This window comes from Bubalus kerabau, chromosome X, assembly GCF_029407905.1.
Source record: "Bubalus kerabau isolate K-KA32 ecotype Philippines breed swamp buffalo chromosome X, PCC_UOA_SB_1v2, whole genome shotgun sequence".
NCBI classification, from domain to species: Eukaryota; Metazoa; Chordata; class Mammalia; order Artiodactyla; family Bovidae; genus Bubalus; species Bubalus kerabau.
The window spans coordinates 14,616,496-14,630,946 of NC_073647.1; positions in this window are offsets into that span (position 1 = coordinate 14,616,496).

The following is a 14,451-nucleotide window of genomic DNA, read 5'->3' on the forward strand; positions in this document are numbered from 1 at the left end:
AATGCTGGAGACACAGGAGATGAGGGTTCAATCCCTGGGTCAGGAAGATTCTCTGGAGGATGAAACGGCAATCTGCTCCAGTATTTTTGCCAGGAAAATCCCATGGATGAGGAGCCCGGCAGGCTACAGTCCATGGGGTTGCAAAGAGTGAGACATGACTGAGCACACACACACACATACACACTTAACTGCATCTCCCAAATTCCCCCACCCACCAACCCCTGGTAACTACCATTCTGTTTTTACAAGTTCAGCTTTTTAAGATTCCATATATAAATATCATACAGTATTTTGTCTTCCTCTGTCTTACTTATCTCACTTAGCATAATGTCCTTAAGTTACACCTATGTTGTTGCAAATGGCAGGACTTCCCTCTTTGTCATAACTGACTAATACTCCATTGACTATATATACACCAATCTTTATTCATTAATCTATTGACAGGCATAAGTTGTTTCTATATCTAGGCTGTTGTGAATAAGGCTGCAATAAGCACGGGACTGCTATATCTTTTCAATATCTTGCTTTGGGTATATACTTTAGGTTTATACCTAGGAGTGGAGGAGTGTCAACCATAGAGGCTGAGCCAATTTGCATTTCCAACAGTGTATAAGAGGTCCCTTTTCTCCTCATCCTGGCCAACATTTGTTATCTCTTGTGTTCTTGATGATACTATTGTAAAAGATGTGATGTGATACCTCATTGTAGTTTTGATTTGCATTTCCCTAGTGATTACAGGAAGGAAAGTTATGACCAACCTAGAGAGCATATTCAAAAGCAGAGACATTACTTTGCCAACAAGGATTTGTCTAGTCAAGGCTATGGTTTTTCCTGTGGTCATGTATGGATGTGAGAGTTGGACTGTGAAGAAGGCTGAGCGCCCAAGAATTGATGCTTCTGAACTGTGGTGTTGGAGAAGACTCTTGAGAGTCCCTTTGACTGCAAGGAGATCCAACCAGTCCATTCTGAAGGAGATCAGCCCTGGGATTTCTTTGGAAGGAATGATGCTAAAGCTGCAACTCCAGTACTTTGGCCACCTCATGTGAAGAGTTGACTCATTGGAAAAGACTCTGATGCTGGTAGGTATTGGGGGCAGGAGGAGAAGGGGACGACTGAGGATGAGATGGCTGGATGGCATCCCTGACTCGATGGACGTGAGTCTGAGTGAACTCCGGGAGTTGGTGATAGACAGGGAGGCCTGGCCTGCTGCGATTCATGGGGTCACAAAGAGTTGGACACGACTGAGCGACTGAACTGAACTGAACTGAGTGATTATTGATGTTGAGCATCTTTTCCTGTAGCTGTTGGCTATTTGGCTTTGGGAAAGTGTTTATTTAATCACCCTGCCCATTTTTTAATCAGATTATGTTCTTTGTTATTGAGTTGTATGAGTTCTTTACATATTTTGAATACTAACCCCTTATTCAAAATGTGGTTTGCAAATATTTTCTCTCATCCCATAGGTTGCCATTTTAGTTTTTGAGTGTTTCTTTTGTTGTACAGGTTTTGTTTTTCCCAGAGAAGGATCTGGGAAGGTTCACTGGCTCTGCTGGTTCCATAGTCCTCACCAATGTCTGTATGCCTGTTACCTGATGCACAGGTGGGTGAGACTCTTCTAGGTCCCCTGGTGTAAGTACTAGATCCAACAGTTTTCACAAAGGCACTTTTGTTTGCAAATGGACATATGATTTGTTGTTTAAAAGGAGGGGATTACATTTTGATATTTGGCAAAACTAATACAATTATGTAAAGTTTAAAAATAAAATAAAATTAAAAAAAAAAAGGAGGGGATTAAAAGATGGTGCATCTTATACTGCCATGATGCTGAGGTCACTATCCTGCAGCAGGTTCTCTTGAAGAGAAAATGTGAAGTGGGCACCTTCAACAAGGCCACAGCCCACCACTTGCATTGCACAGATGTACGTCTCCATACCAGATCAGGGAAACAGCTCCTCCACAGTTCTCTTGAACCTCTCTTCCTGATGAGACTTAGAAGAGAGATGCTAGTGGGATAAACTAGAATTCCTATTATAGTTGGTCTCAAGTTCTCATCTTTTCCTTCCTCTATTATTTATTCATTCTAAATTGCCCTCATCCTTAGCTATCATCTTAAAGGTTTTGGGGGTCAATGTGGTATCACTCAAAACTTCATGCCTGAAGAGCCTGAGCCCTAGTAATCATAGCCTTACCTTGTAGGAGTTGTTGCATGTGTCCAGTTAGTTACAACAGGACAAGGAAATATAATACCAATAGGGACCCAGATGGATCTATTGGATTCCAAATATATTCTTCCTTTTCCCCATTGTGTAAGAGTAGCCCTGTTTCCTCTCTCTTGTTATCATTATCAGTTACTTCTGCTCCAAATAATAACTTCTCTTCTGGCTTGTTGTTCCCTGAACACAAAGAGTCTAAACTGCCTTGTTGGTAATTGTAGATTATAATTTATTGGCACACAGTAAAGATGAACCCACTTTGGGTCCTCTCTTTCAGAAGATTCCAGAGCTGCAGGTACAGAAAGCACAGAATCCTCTAATGAGTCACTTGGAATGATAATATGCAGGGCCTATCTTACTTCTACTCCTTCATTCCTAGACCCGTCTGTATCCTTTTACTGCAGACGCAGTGCTACATAGAGGTCCCTTGCTATTTGTTTCTATCTGACATCAAATACCTTGCCATTCGAAAAATTCTCGATCCTCTAACACTGACTGTGTGTCCCAGAAGTCGGTTGAATTCTTACATTAACCAATGTTAATGCAGACCCCATAAGTTAAGGCTTGGTTTCAGAAAACTGCCCTAACTTCAGATGCCAGTCATAAATCCTGTGGCCATAAATTTGGATATTTCTACAATGCAGCTCTCAGGTTTAATAATTCACTAGAACAACCCATAGAAATTATAAAAGTATTATACAGTTGACCCTGTATAGTACAAACTCTTTACACAATCAAAATTCCTCTGTATTCAGGTTCTTCCATATTCATGGCTCTAATGGTAGAGTCAACCAACTGCAGATGATGCAGTACTGCAGTATTTAAAATTGAAAAATATCTATGTATAAGTTGACCCATGAGTTCAAGGGTCAACTGTATTTTAAATTACAGTTTTATTATAAAGGATACAACTGAGGAACAGACAAATGGAAGAGATACACAGGGCAAGGTATGGAGGGATGGGGATGAGGAGCACATAACCTCCTTGCCTTCTCCAGGCATGCCATCCTCCCAGAACACTGATGTGCTCACCAACCTAGAAGTTCCCTGAACTTCCTTGTTCAAGAGTACTTAACAAAGTCTTACTATGTAAGTATGTTTAATGAAATCATTGGCTCTTAGTCATTAAACTCAATCTCTAGCCCTTCATTTTCTGTGGAAATTGAGGAGTGGGGTTGAAAGCTACCCTTTAATCATGTGCTTCATTTCTCTGGCAGCCAGCCCATGCTGAAACTATCTAGGGCCTGCCAAGAGTCACTTCATTAGCATAAGCTCCGGTATGTAGAAGGGGCTTATTATAAATAACAAAAGGCATTCAATCACTCAGGAAATTCCAAGTGTTTGAGGAGTTCTGTGCAAGAGACAGGGACAAAGACCAAATGTATATATTTTATTATACCACAGGCAACCCTCTGATTTTTGCCCACAGTGCCCATATAGTAAAATATCATCAAAGTAAAAAGATACTGGCATATTATTAGAGTCCATTCAGTCATAATTAGTTCAGTTCATCATATCCTATGAAAATGTCTCTCAGGAGGGACCAGTCAGATTTGCAGGCTTCCATTTGATCTTATCAGGTTCCAAAAGCAGGCATAGACCCAGTAATATTAATATATGCTTTTACCCTTTCAAGAATCTGATCAGTTCAGTTCAGTTCAGTCACTCAGTTGTGTCCGACTCTTTGCGACCCCATGAATCGCAGCACGCCAGGCCTCCCTGTCCATCACCAACTCCCGGAGTTCACTCAGACTCACGTCCATCGAGTCAGTGGTGCCATCCAGCCATCTCAGCCTCAGTCGTCCCCTTCTCTTCCTGCCCCCAATCCCTCCCAGCATCAGGGTCTTTTCCAATGAGTCAACTCTTCGCATGAGGTGGCCAAAGTACTGGAGTTTCAGCTTTAGCATCATTCCTTCCAAAGAAATCCCAGGGCTGATCTCCTTCAGAATGGACTGGTTGGATCTCCTTGCAGTCTAAGGGACTCTCAAAGAATCTGATAGATTTAAGCTAAAAGACAATATCATCTCTTGATCTGAACCTCTTTCATGGTATTAATCTAATATTGCATTTCCCTCTTATTTAACACATTTATTCAATCCTTTACTCTTAGCTACTATTTCTCTTTATCTCTATTTATACCCAATGTTTCCCATATTTTGAAGGGACATTAAGTTCAGTCACCTTGCTGGTCTAGATTGCAGGCAGCAATAGCCTAGTGAGTACCTCCCCTTCAGTCCATTCCCATTCATATAGGGTAGGGATACATAGGGACAGAACTAATGGGCTATTTTTATCACTAGGCAATATAGCTGCATTCATTATAAAATCCAGTTTTGCCAGGTGGGGTGAAGGAATAACCTGCTTAAGAATTTTGATATGCAGGTTTAAATATAAAGTTCTATATATTTTTTTGCCTAGGAAATCATCTGTGTTTCTGGTACTTGTAGTTTCAGCTCTGGCCCTCTGATCAGGGTGCATGCATCTTAAATCGCTTCAGTCCTACCTGACTCTTTGCAACCGCATGAACAGTACTCCACCAGGTTACTCTGTCCGTGGGATTCTTCAGGCAAGAATATTGGAATAAATTGCCATGCCCTCCTCCAGGGGATCTTCCTGACTGATCTAGGGATGGAACCCACGTCTCTTATGTCTCCTGCATTGGCAGGAAGGTTCTTTACCACTGGCACCACCTGCAAAGCCCACTGTATCATGTAAGAAAAAGAGAGCTGAACTTCTGTGGGGTAGAAAAAGTGTAGTCGTCATACCAGCATCCTCCCCTCCTGGGAAGAATTGCATAGTCATGCTAGCATCTTCCTCCTTCCCCTCTTCTGCAGACCCAGAGAAACAGGTGAGAATTTAATGAAGACACTCCCTTAGCAGCCCTCATGCTGAGGGTGAGCACATATCCCCAAAGCACATACGTCAGCCCTTGATACCCCTATCTCTTCCCATTTTAGACAACTGGTGTTTCAGTTAGCAGCACCAAATTTTTATCAAACTGTTACTCTCAGGAGACTATTTCTTTGCCTCTTGTTAGATATTATGGGCTGTAAAACGTGCTCATTGTCTGAAGAAATGTGACTCAGAGGTTTTAAAATTTAACAAATTAACAATTTAACAAACCATTACAATATCTTCTGTTTCAGCTCTTTTATAGCACTCTAAGTAAACATGTATGTCTAATACTGGGTGAGCAAAGCTCAGCCCAGACTCAAGGTCTCTTTCTGTTGGGATCCCTAGGTAACACCCTGAGGCTACTAGCCATTGTCTGAATTTAAGCTACTTTAAACCCCCTTCTCTCACCAAGCATCTACAATCTGTCTCTCTTTCTGGCAAACAGAACAACTCTTATTGGCATTTTTGGCCTCAAAGGCGGCAAGAGGAACGTGTCTAGATTCAGCCTATCTCTGCAGTACTGCAGTTGCCCTATATCCATTCATTTCATGGAATCAAATAGGACCTTAGGTAAACAGATCAAAATATCTACTAGTTGATTTCAATCACATTTCAAACTTGGAAGAGAATTCTCTGGCGGGCCTTGACATATTCTATTTTAATGTATCCCTTAAATTCTCATAGTTCTTTCTTTCCATAGGGCCATGCCTCATAGGGGCACACCCTTCCTAGGACAGTTTTCCATTGCCCTCTTTTTGGCCAAATAGCCAGGGCATTGGCCACTGCCTATGAGACAGTAAACTCCAAAATATTATGACAAATAGCCTAAAACTCAGCTCATTGAGCTGTTTTGGTTTTATCATCCTTGATCACAGTGGTGGCATTTCAAATAGGTTGTTGTTCATTAACTTTGGAACTGTCATCCATAAACCAAACAGCTCTTTGGTGTTCAGTTTAAATCTGTTTAAAGGCTCCTTCCAAGTGACAATAAAATCTGGCAGGTCCTTGCATGGTTCCCAAGTCAGTACTGGGGGAAATGAGTCTACCTGCTTAATAAACTGAGTAACTCCCTGCATTTTCTCAATAGTATAAATCATTTCCATTTTATGATGGAACTTTCCTGAGCACTGCCCTCCCATTAGAAACTCTTCTCCAAAATCACCCATGACATTTTGGATATTTCCAGTTTCAAAATTATTTTTGTCCTTCAATCATAAGCGCAGTTTCAATTAATGTTGACTACAAGTTAGTAATTACCCCTCAAATGGAAATTCTCTAGTCCTAAGTTTCAGTAGTCATTGTTGGAAGGCATTTCTGCCATGAACCCAGTCTAGGCTCCATGTATGGCTCTTATACAAAGACTCTGTCTGTCCCAGCACTCCAAGTCTTATTGTATACTTTGTATCTCAGGAAACTTCATTTTTATTTAGCATGTCCAATTAATATTGGTTGAAGGGCAGATTTGCATGCCTTCTGTTTTATAATGCTAGGTAGAGGAACTGTTCTTCAGTCAGCCACAATATCCATTCCCATATTACATATTATATTCAGTGAAAGAGACATAACTACTTCACATAAAGCCTGTTCAAACACATCAATTTTGTCCAAACTTTCACTTTAATCCCATCAATCCTTGCATTCCTACTTGTAACCTCTCTTTGTACTTCCTCAACAGGTTTTGATTTTATGGTACTAAGTAGAATAAATGCTCCCCAGTCAGACACTAAATCCTTTCCCATAAAACAGTCAAGTAAAGGAGACAAGAATCCTTTCCATAAAGTCTGTTTAAACATTCCAATTTTCATCCAAACTTTCACTTTAGTTGTGTCAATTTTTGTGTTTCTATATTTTTTCAATCTAACTGTAGCCTGCATTAGGATTTATCCAACAGATTTTGGTACCATTAGTGACTATGGCTCCCATATCACAGAGTTCCAGAAACATCTTTTTCCCACCTTCTATTTTACCTCCTCAGAAGTAGTCAAATCTAGGGGCCTTTTGTTAAATTCCATTGATAACTTTTACCTTTAGCAATTGATTAGAACACAACTGCTGTCCCATACCAAGGCTGACTTTGTAGCTACCTAGGAATCAAAAGTTCCTCACCCTTCACCTTTTCATCCTTTCTCTTCCCAAGCCACATGTTTTCTGTGAGTCAGGGACATTCTAGAAAATCCCCCATTTTCTGGCATTAAATTCTGTTTTTTTTCATGATATTAAATATATTGTCTCAATAGCAGTTTTCATTTCTTCAGCATCAACTGAGTGTCCCAGAATATAATTTAACTCTTACAGTAACTGTGCTAAGTTAGTGCAGACCTCACAAGTTGAGGGCTCAGTCTACCGTCTTTACTTCAGATTCCAGTCACAAGTCCCAGGGTCCACCTGCGCTTCTGACCAAACAACTGTAAATCTGAAGGTTCTCATGAGCCCCTTCAGGTTAGATAATTTGTTAGAATGATACTTAGAACTCCAGAAAGCGCTATGCTAAATATAGTTCTATTATAAAAGATATAACTCAGAAACAGCCAAATGGAAGAGATAGGTCAAAGTATGGGGGAGGACTGGTGAGCAGAGATTCCATGCCCTGTCCAGGCATGCCACCATGCCAGTACCTTGACCAACCCAGAAGATTCTCAAATTTCCTTATTCAAGATTATTCAATGAAGCCTTATTACATATGCATGGTTGATTAAATCACTGGTCATTAGTGACTGAACTCAATCTCTAGCTCTCTACCCTCTCTGGAGACTGAGGATAGGGCTGAAAGTTCCAACTTTCTAACTACATAGTTGGTTCTTCTGGGAGTGTACCCCCATCCTAAAGCTAACTAGGGACAGCCAAGAGTCATTTCATTAGCACAAACTCAGGTACGGTAAAAAGGACTTTGTTATAACAATGTATAATAATAAAAGTATTATTCCACAAGTGTATAGGAGGCATGTTTAAGGATGGCACCTCAAGCTCACAGAGTATTACCTCAGAGCTGATACTTCATGTGCACCCTAAGCAGGAAGTCCCACAAATCAATTATATTTAAAAATATAACTACAGTGATAATTGGGAAAATGGTCTAGAAAAAAGATACTATATTAATAAGGTAATCAATAATTAAGCTTTTTCAATAAATAGTTCAGTAGGAGAAATCATAAGATAGTGTAAGGGAAGAAACACTTCTTCTACCTCCTAGGTTCTGTGATTGAGCCTAAGAATTACATGGACACAGACAGATTAATAGGAGAAAAGCATATAAGTTTTAAAAAATATTCTCATGTGCACACAAGGGTCTTCATAAGAAAAATGAAGACCCAAAGAAGCAGTTAGGACTAAGAGCTTATATAAACATTTGTAAGAAAGAGATGAGACAAAAAGGTTTGAGCTAAAGGCAGTAAATTTGAGGACAGTGAGTAGGAAATATACAGGGGAAACCCAGAAGACAAGAATTACTTTAGTAGGTTTTTTATACAGATCCATTTTGGCATCAACTCCCAGTCTTATGTGATAAAAATATTCTTCTCTTCCTGATACAGAGAGGGTATGTTTCTCATAAAGTATTTTATGACTTGTTTTTATGTAAAAAGGGAGAGAGGTCAAAGATCCCTTTCTGCATTTACCCTTTCTCAAATGCATTCAACTTAAAATAATCAATATGGCAAAGCAGCATATCTTGGGGTGGCATGTTCTGAATGCTTTCAATAGTAAAAGTAGGGATGGGGAGGATAAAAATATTTGAAAAGGATTTAGGAGGTATAATTGGTTGAATCAGTGAAGTATTAGATGTGGATATTGAAGGGGAGTGAGGAGTCAATGTTTAATCTAGGAGGTTGAGAGGGGAAAAAATAGATGACATGTTATGACATGTGGAATTCAGAAGTAAGAACAGGTTTTGATTATAGAGGAAATATGGGTTTGATTTGGGATTTGCTATATTTGAAGCCCTTGGTGAATACTACTAGTAAATTCATATATGTCTGAAACACAGGTCAAGTTTGACGAGATGGATTTTGAAGTTATCTGTACCTAAATTGCATATAATATCATTTGGTTGCATTATTTCTTCAGAAAAACTGTTGGTGTTTTTCCAAACACCAAAGGGATGTTTGGAAAAGGTGGCCAAAGATAAGACTTTAGGTGAATATTAATATTTATAAGTTGGAGGAAAAGAAAGCAGCAAAGGAAAATGATAGGATGGAATGCAGGAGAGTGAGTTGAAAAGTAGTAATCTGGAAAAAAAATATGAGAAGGAATTTCTGAAAGAAATATATGGTATGACTTTCTTATCAATTGCTGGAGATAGAGCAAGTTAGGGGTACTTAAGTGGCCAACTGGATTTAGCAACCAAGGAGTCTGTCAATGACAATAGTTTCAGTGAAGTAGTTGGGACAAAAACTATGGCAGTGGATTGGAAAGTCAAAGCAAGTGGAGATCTTCCAGAGAAGAAAGGTCTTTCAAGAAGCTTGAGAGAAAAGAGGAAAAGAGGGCAGTAGCTTGAGGCAATGGTACCCCACTCCAGTACTCTTGTCTGGAAAATCCCATGAACGGAGGAGCCTGGTGTGCTGCAGTCCATGGGGTCGCTAAGAGTCGGACACGACTGAGCGACTTCACTTTGACTTTTCGCTTTCATGCATTGGAGAAGGAAATGGCAACCCACTCCAGTGTTCTTGCCTGGAGAATCCCAGGGACGGCGGAGCCTGGTGGGCTGCTGTCTATGGGGTTGCGCAGGGTCGGACATCACTGAAGCGACTTAGCAGCAGCAGCAGCAGCAGCTTGAGGAATTACCAGTGCAAGGGTGGTGTTTTATAAATGGACAATCCTATTTATTTCTACATGCCAAAGAGAGGAAATAAGTGGAAAAGAAGAAATCAAAAATAAAGAAGCATGATAATTCAGTAAAGTTTCTGGAGTAGCCTTGAGGGAAATGGAAAAGAACGCATTAGGAAGAGTTAGTTGTAGAAAAGGCAGAACATTCATACTCTTAATGAAAGGAAACCTATTTAAAAATTTTGTTAAACTTTATCCACTCAATCATGTTATTAACTGCCAATTTTCAATTCTCTGTTGTAACATACAGAGGAAAGAAATAGTGATAATCCAAATTTTAATATAAACAAAAGGTGTCTGTTCCACTTGATCGAACTATAAGGCTGAAAAGATGGCTATGGAAGAATAGTGGCGAAGATAATCCATAGAACAGAAAAAAGAGTAGCATTTATAAATGAAAGCAGGTTTTTAAGAGATGACAAGGAATTGATTGCTTTGAATTAAGAAACTTAGAATAACAAACAATAGGCAGAAGTTAATCTTTGTAAAAAATTCTTCAGAAGTATTAAAGTTATATGAGTGTGCTTCAGTATTTCAACTCCTAATAAACTGTTGTTCAGTCACTAAGTCATGTCCAACTCTGCAACCCATTAGACTGCAGCATGCCAGGTTCCTCTGTCTTTCACTATCTCTCAGAGTTTGCTCAGACTCATGTCCATTGAAACGGTGATGTCATCCAACCATCTCATCTTCTGTCACCTCTTTCACTTCCTGCCCTCAATCTTTCCCAGCATCAGGGTGTTTTCCAATGAGTCAGCTCTCTGTATCAGGTCGTCAAAGTATTGGAGATTCAGCTTCAGCATCAGTCCTTCCAATGAATATTCAGAGTTGATATCCTTTACCATTGACTGGTTTGATCTCCTTGCTATTCAAGAGATTCTCAAGAGTCTTCTCCAGCATCACAATTCGAAAGCATCAATTCTTTGGTGCTCAGTTGTCTTTATGGTCCAGCGCTCACATCCATACATGACTACTGGAAAAGCCATTGCTTTGACTATATGCACCGTTGGTGGCAAAGTGATGTCTCTGCTTTTTAATACACTGTCTGGGTTTGTTATAGCTTTTCTTCCAAAGAGCAAGTGTATTTTAATTTCACAGCTGCAGTCACCATCTGCAGTGATTTTGGAGCCCCCCAAAATAAAATCTGTCACTGTTTCCACTTTCTCATCTATTTGCCATGAAGTGATGGGACCGGATATCATGATCTTAGTTTTTTGAATGCTGAGTTTTAAGCCAGCTTTTTCATTCTCCTCTTTCACCCTCATCAAGAGGCTCTTTAGTTCCGCTTTACTTTCTGCCATAAGAGTGGTATCATGTGCGTATCTGAGGTTGTTGATATTTCTCCTGGCAATCTTGATTTCAGCTTGTGCTTTATCCAGCCTGGTATTTTGCATGATGTACTAAGCATATACATACCCCTTTCCCAATTGAACCAGTCCATTGTCCCATGTCCAGCACTAACTGTTGCTTCTTGATCTGGATGCAGGCTTCTCAGGAGGCAGGTTAGATGGGCTGATATTCCCATCTCTTTAAGAATTCCCTGTAGTTTGCTGTGACCACACAGTCAAAGGCTTTAGCATAGTCAAGTAGAAGCAGAAGTAGATGTTTTTTCTGGAATTTTCTTGCTTTTTCTATGATTGAAGGATATTGGCAATTTGATCTCTGGTTCCTCTGTCTTTTCTAAATACATTGTATGCACCAGTAAAAATCACATAAAATTTTCTTCAAAGACTAAGTGAAGCTATTTGCATTTTATTCTTATCTGGTTGCTCCTTTCAAAGCCCCCAAACAACAGAAAGTCCCTAATGTAATTTCTAAAAGTTTTACAGTGGTACATTAAAGATCTTCATATTGAAACAGCAGAGATAGACCTGCACTGAATTAAAGGACTGATAGAATCTGGGAGGATGGACCTACGGTACACTGCTGCGTCAGCAAGCTTGCCATTTGCTGAATAAGAGTTGATAAACAGCAAAATCAATTTAAATAATCATGAGTTAATCCATCCTAGTGGGTATTACCAACTCTAGAGAGTGAGTATGCTGGATATTAAAATAAGTGTTTAAGGCTAGAAAGAGAATGTTTACAAGCTTCTTCACTACTCACATATTTTTAAATGCAGTTTAATATTTTTACTAAATGCAGTTACTTAAAATAATTTTTGATACTATGTTTAATATTCTTAGTGCAAATCATTGTTATCTTATCTCATACCCATAAGGAATGGCTGATAAGGATTGCAATAAAATGTGTAACAAGTCTGACTGGAAAATTAATTTGAATGCAAATGCTCCTTTAATTGAAGCATTCCCTTGCTCTGGTCCAATATAATTTTTCTTATTAGAGTCTGAAAATATGCTTCCATATAGCTCAAATATTTTAATACAATTATTTGAAATAAAAGGAAACCTAAAAATAATATCTATTACATAATCAACGTGTTTGTGGCATGAAAGGCAGTATGCTAATGGTTAGGTTTAGAAACAAGCCAGTTCTGAGACATACGACATGTTAATAGCTTCATTTAAGGAGTTAAAAAATAAGTAATGTAACTGTTTATATTGGAAACCACATCATATTATAAATATTGCTTAGCTAGAAAACTTTTATTCTCTTCTCCTTTCTTTAAATGGAATATAGTTACACTAAGAGTCAGCAAAAAGAGCTCAGGCAAATCCTCTCTGAAAGAAGTTAGAAGCAGGACATTCACAATGGATTATTTGTAAGTTGACAGGAAATATCAAAGCCAAAAAATAATACACTACTCTGCTGAGAATATCCTGTTATATAGGTCTAATCTCCAGCATTTAACTTGGCATTGGTATTTTTATATATGAGTATATATATTTTTTCAATTAAAAAAGCTGGACTCTGTGGACTTTTCAACAACCATTCCAGTTTATGTTAGGTAAAACACATGGGGACTCCATTGCATGGGAAATGGAGGAATTTTTCTCTAAACTCAGGCATTTGTTAGTGTAACTTTGGAACCACCTTGCCATTCAGTCAATCAGCTAGGCCAATAGCAGATTGGCTATTATTTATGGGCTACACAATTATGAGGTACTATACTTGATTTGTAAAATCCCGGATGGCTCAGTGGTAAAGAATCTGCCTGCAAGGCAGGAGACATAGGTCCAATCCCTGGGTCGGAAGATTTCCTGGAGGAGGGAATGGCAACCCACTCCAGTATTCCATGGGCAGAGGAGCCTGGCAGGCTACATACAGTCTATAGGGTTGCAGAGTCAGATATGACTGAGCTGGTACGCACTAATAAATGCTTTGTTTAGATTATTTCTAAACTTTCTTCCAGCTCACACAAATGCCCTCTTCTTTCTTGATTATGGCTCTGGTTAACCTCAGATATACTGAATCATGAAGCAGATTAGAATCTAAGTGCTGTGAAAATTCATTGCCTTGTAATATTAAACAAGTTCAACCTTTCACTCTTGCTCTTTGCTCTTTTGGATCTAAGGTGAATGTTTTCATCTTTACCTTACAAGGCTGGATACACTGTGCTTTGGTTGGCACAGAGCTTAAGTATAATCTGTGTGCTTATGAATTAATCAACCACCACCAGGTCAACTGGTAAAAGAAAGAGTGCAGGAGTAAGTGGTTTAAAAAGGAGTGACATTTGACTGAGGGTCAGGATTATTGTGGTGAACAGATTGTGTGAGGAATTTAAGTTTAAAAAGATTCAGAAGGGAAGAGAAAACATGATTTCAAAGAAATATAGCATCATGGAGAAAAAACACTCCCTGCTTTGAATCCATTCTGCTTTGAAAATGCTATCCCAATGTGATTCTGAAATTTTCCTCAGCAATAATGGTAATAATGGCAGCCTCACCATCTGGAAATTGCTTATTCATCAAATTCTCATTCTCTGGATTCTTAGCCTAGTTCTTGGCACATAACAGATTTCCAGTATACATTTGTTGAAAGAATCATCTTATAATATTTTCATAAGAGCAACATTAGCTTTAATACATAGTAAAGCCATGGTCTAGCTATGTCCCTTATATGTTGTTGTGAGCTGGACTGTGTCCCCTTCAAATTCATATGTTGGCAGTCCTAACTGGTAGTCCTTAACAATGTGCTCATATTTGAAGAGAGAAACTTTAAAGAGGTAATTAAATTAAAATGAGGTCATTAGGCTGGGCCATAATCCAATATGACTGGAGTCCTTATAAGAAGATGAAATTTGGACACAGACATACAAAGTGAAGACCTGTGAAGACATAGGGAGGAGACAGCTACCTGCAACCAAGGAGAGAGGATTGGAACAAATCCTTCCCTTAAGGCTCTCAGAAGATACCAACACCTGCTGGCACTTTGAGCTTGGACTTCTAGCCTCTATAGTTGTGAGAAAATAAATTTCTGTTATTAATCTACCTAGTCTGTGGTACTTTGTTATGGCAGCCCTACCAAACTAATACAGGTTTTTTCAGTTGTGCATAAATCACCAGAAATTTCCTATTTTGGAATAGTTTCAAAATGAGTTTGTTATTACGTATAAATTAAG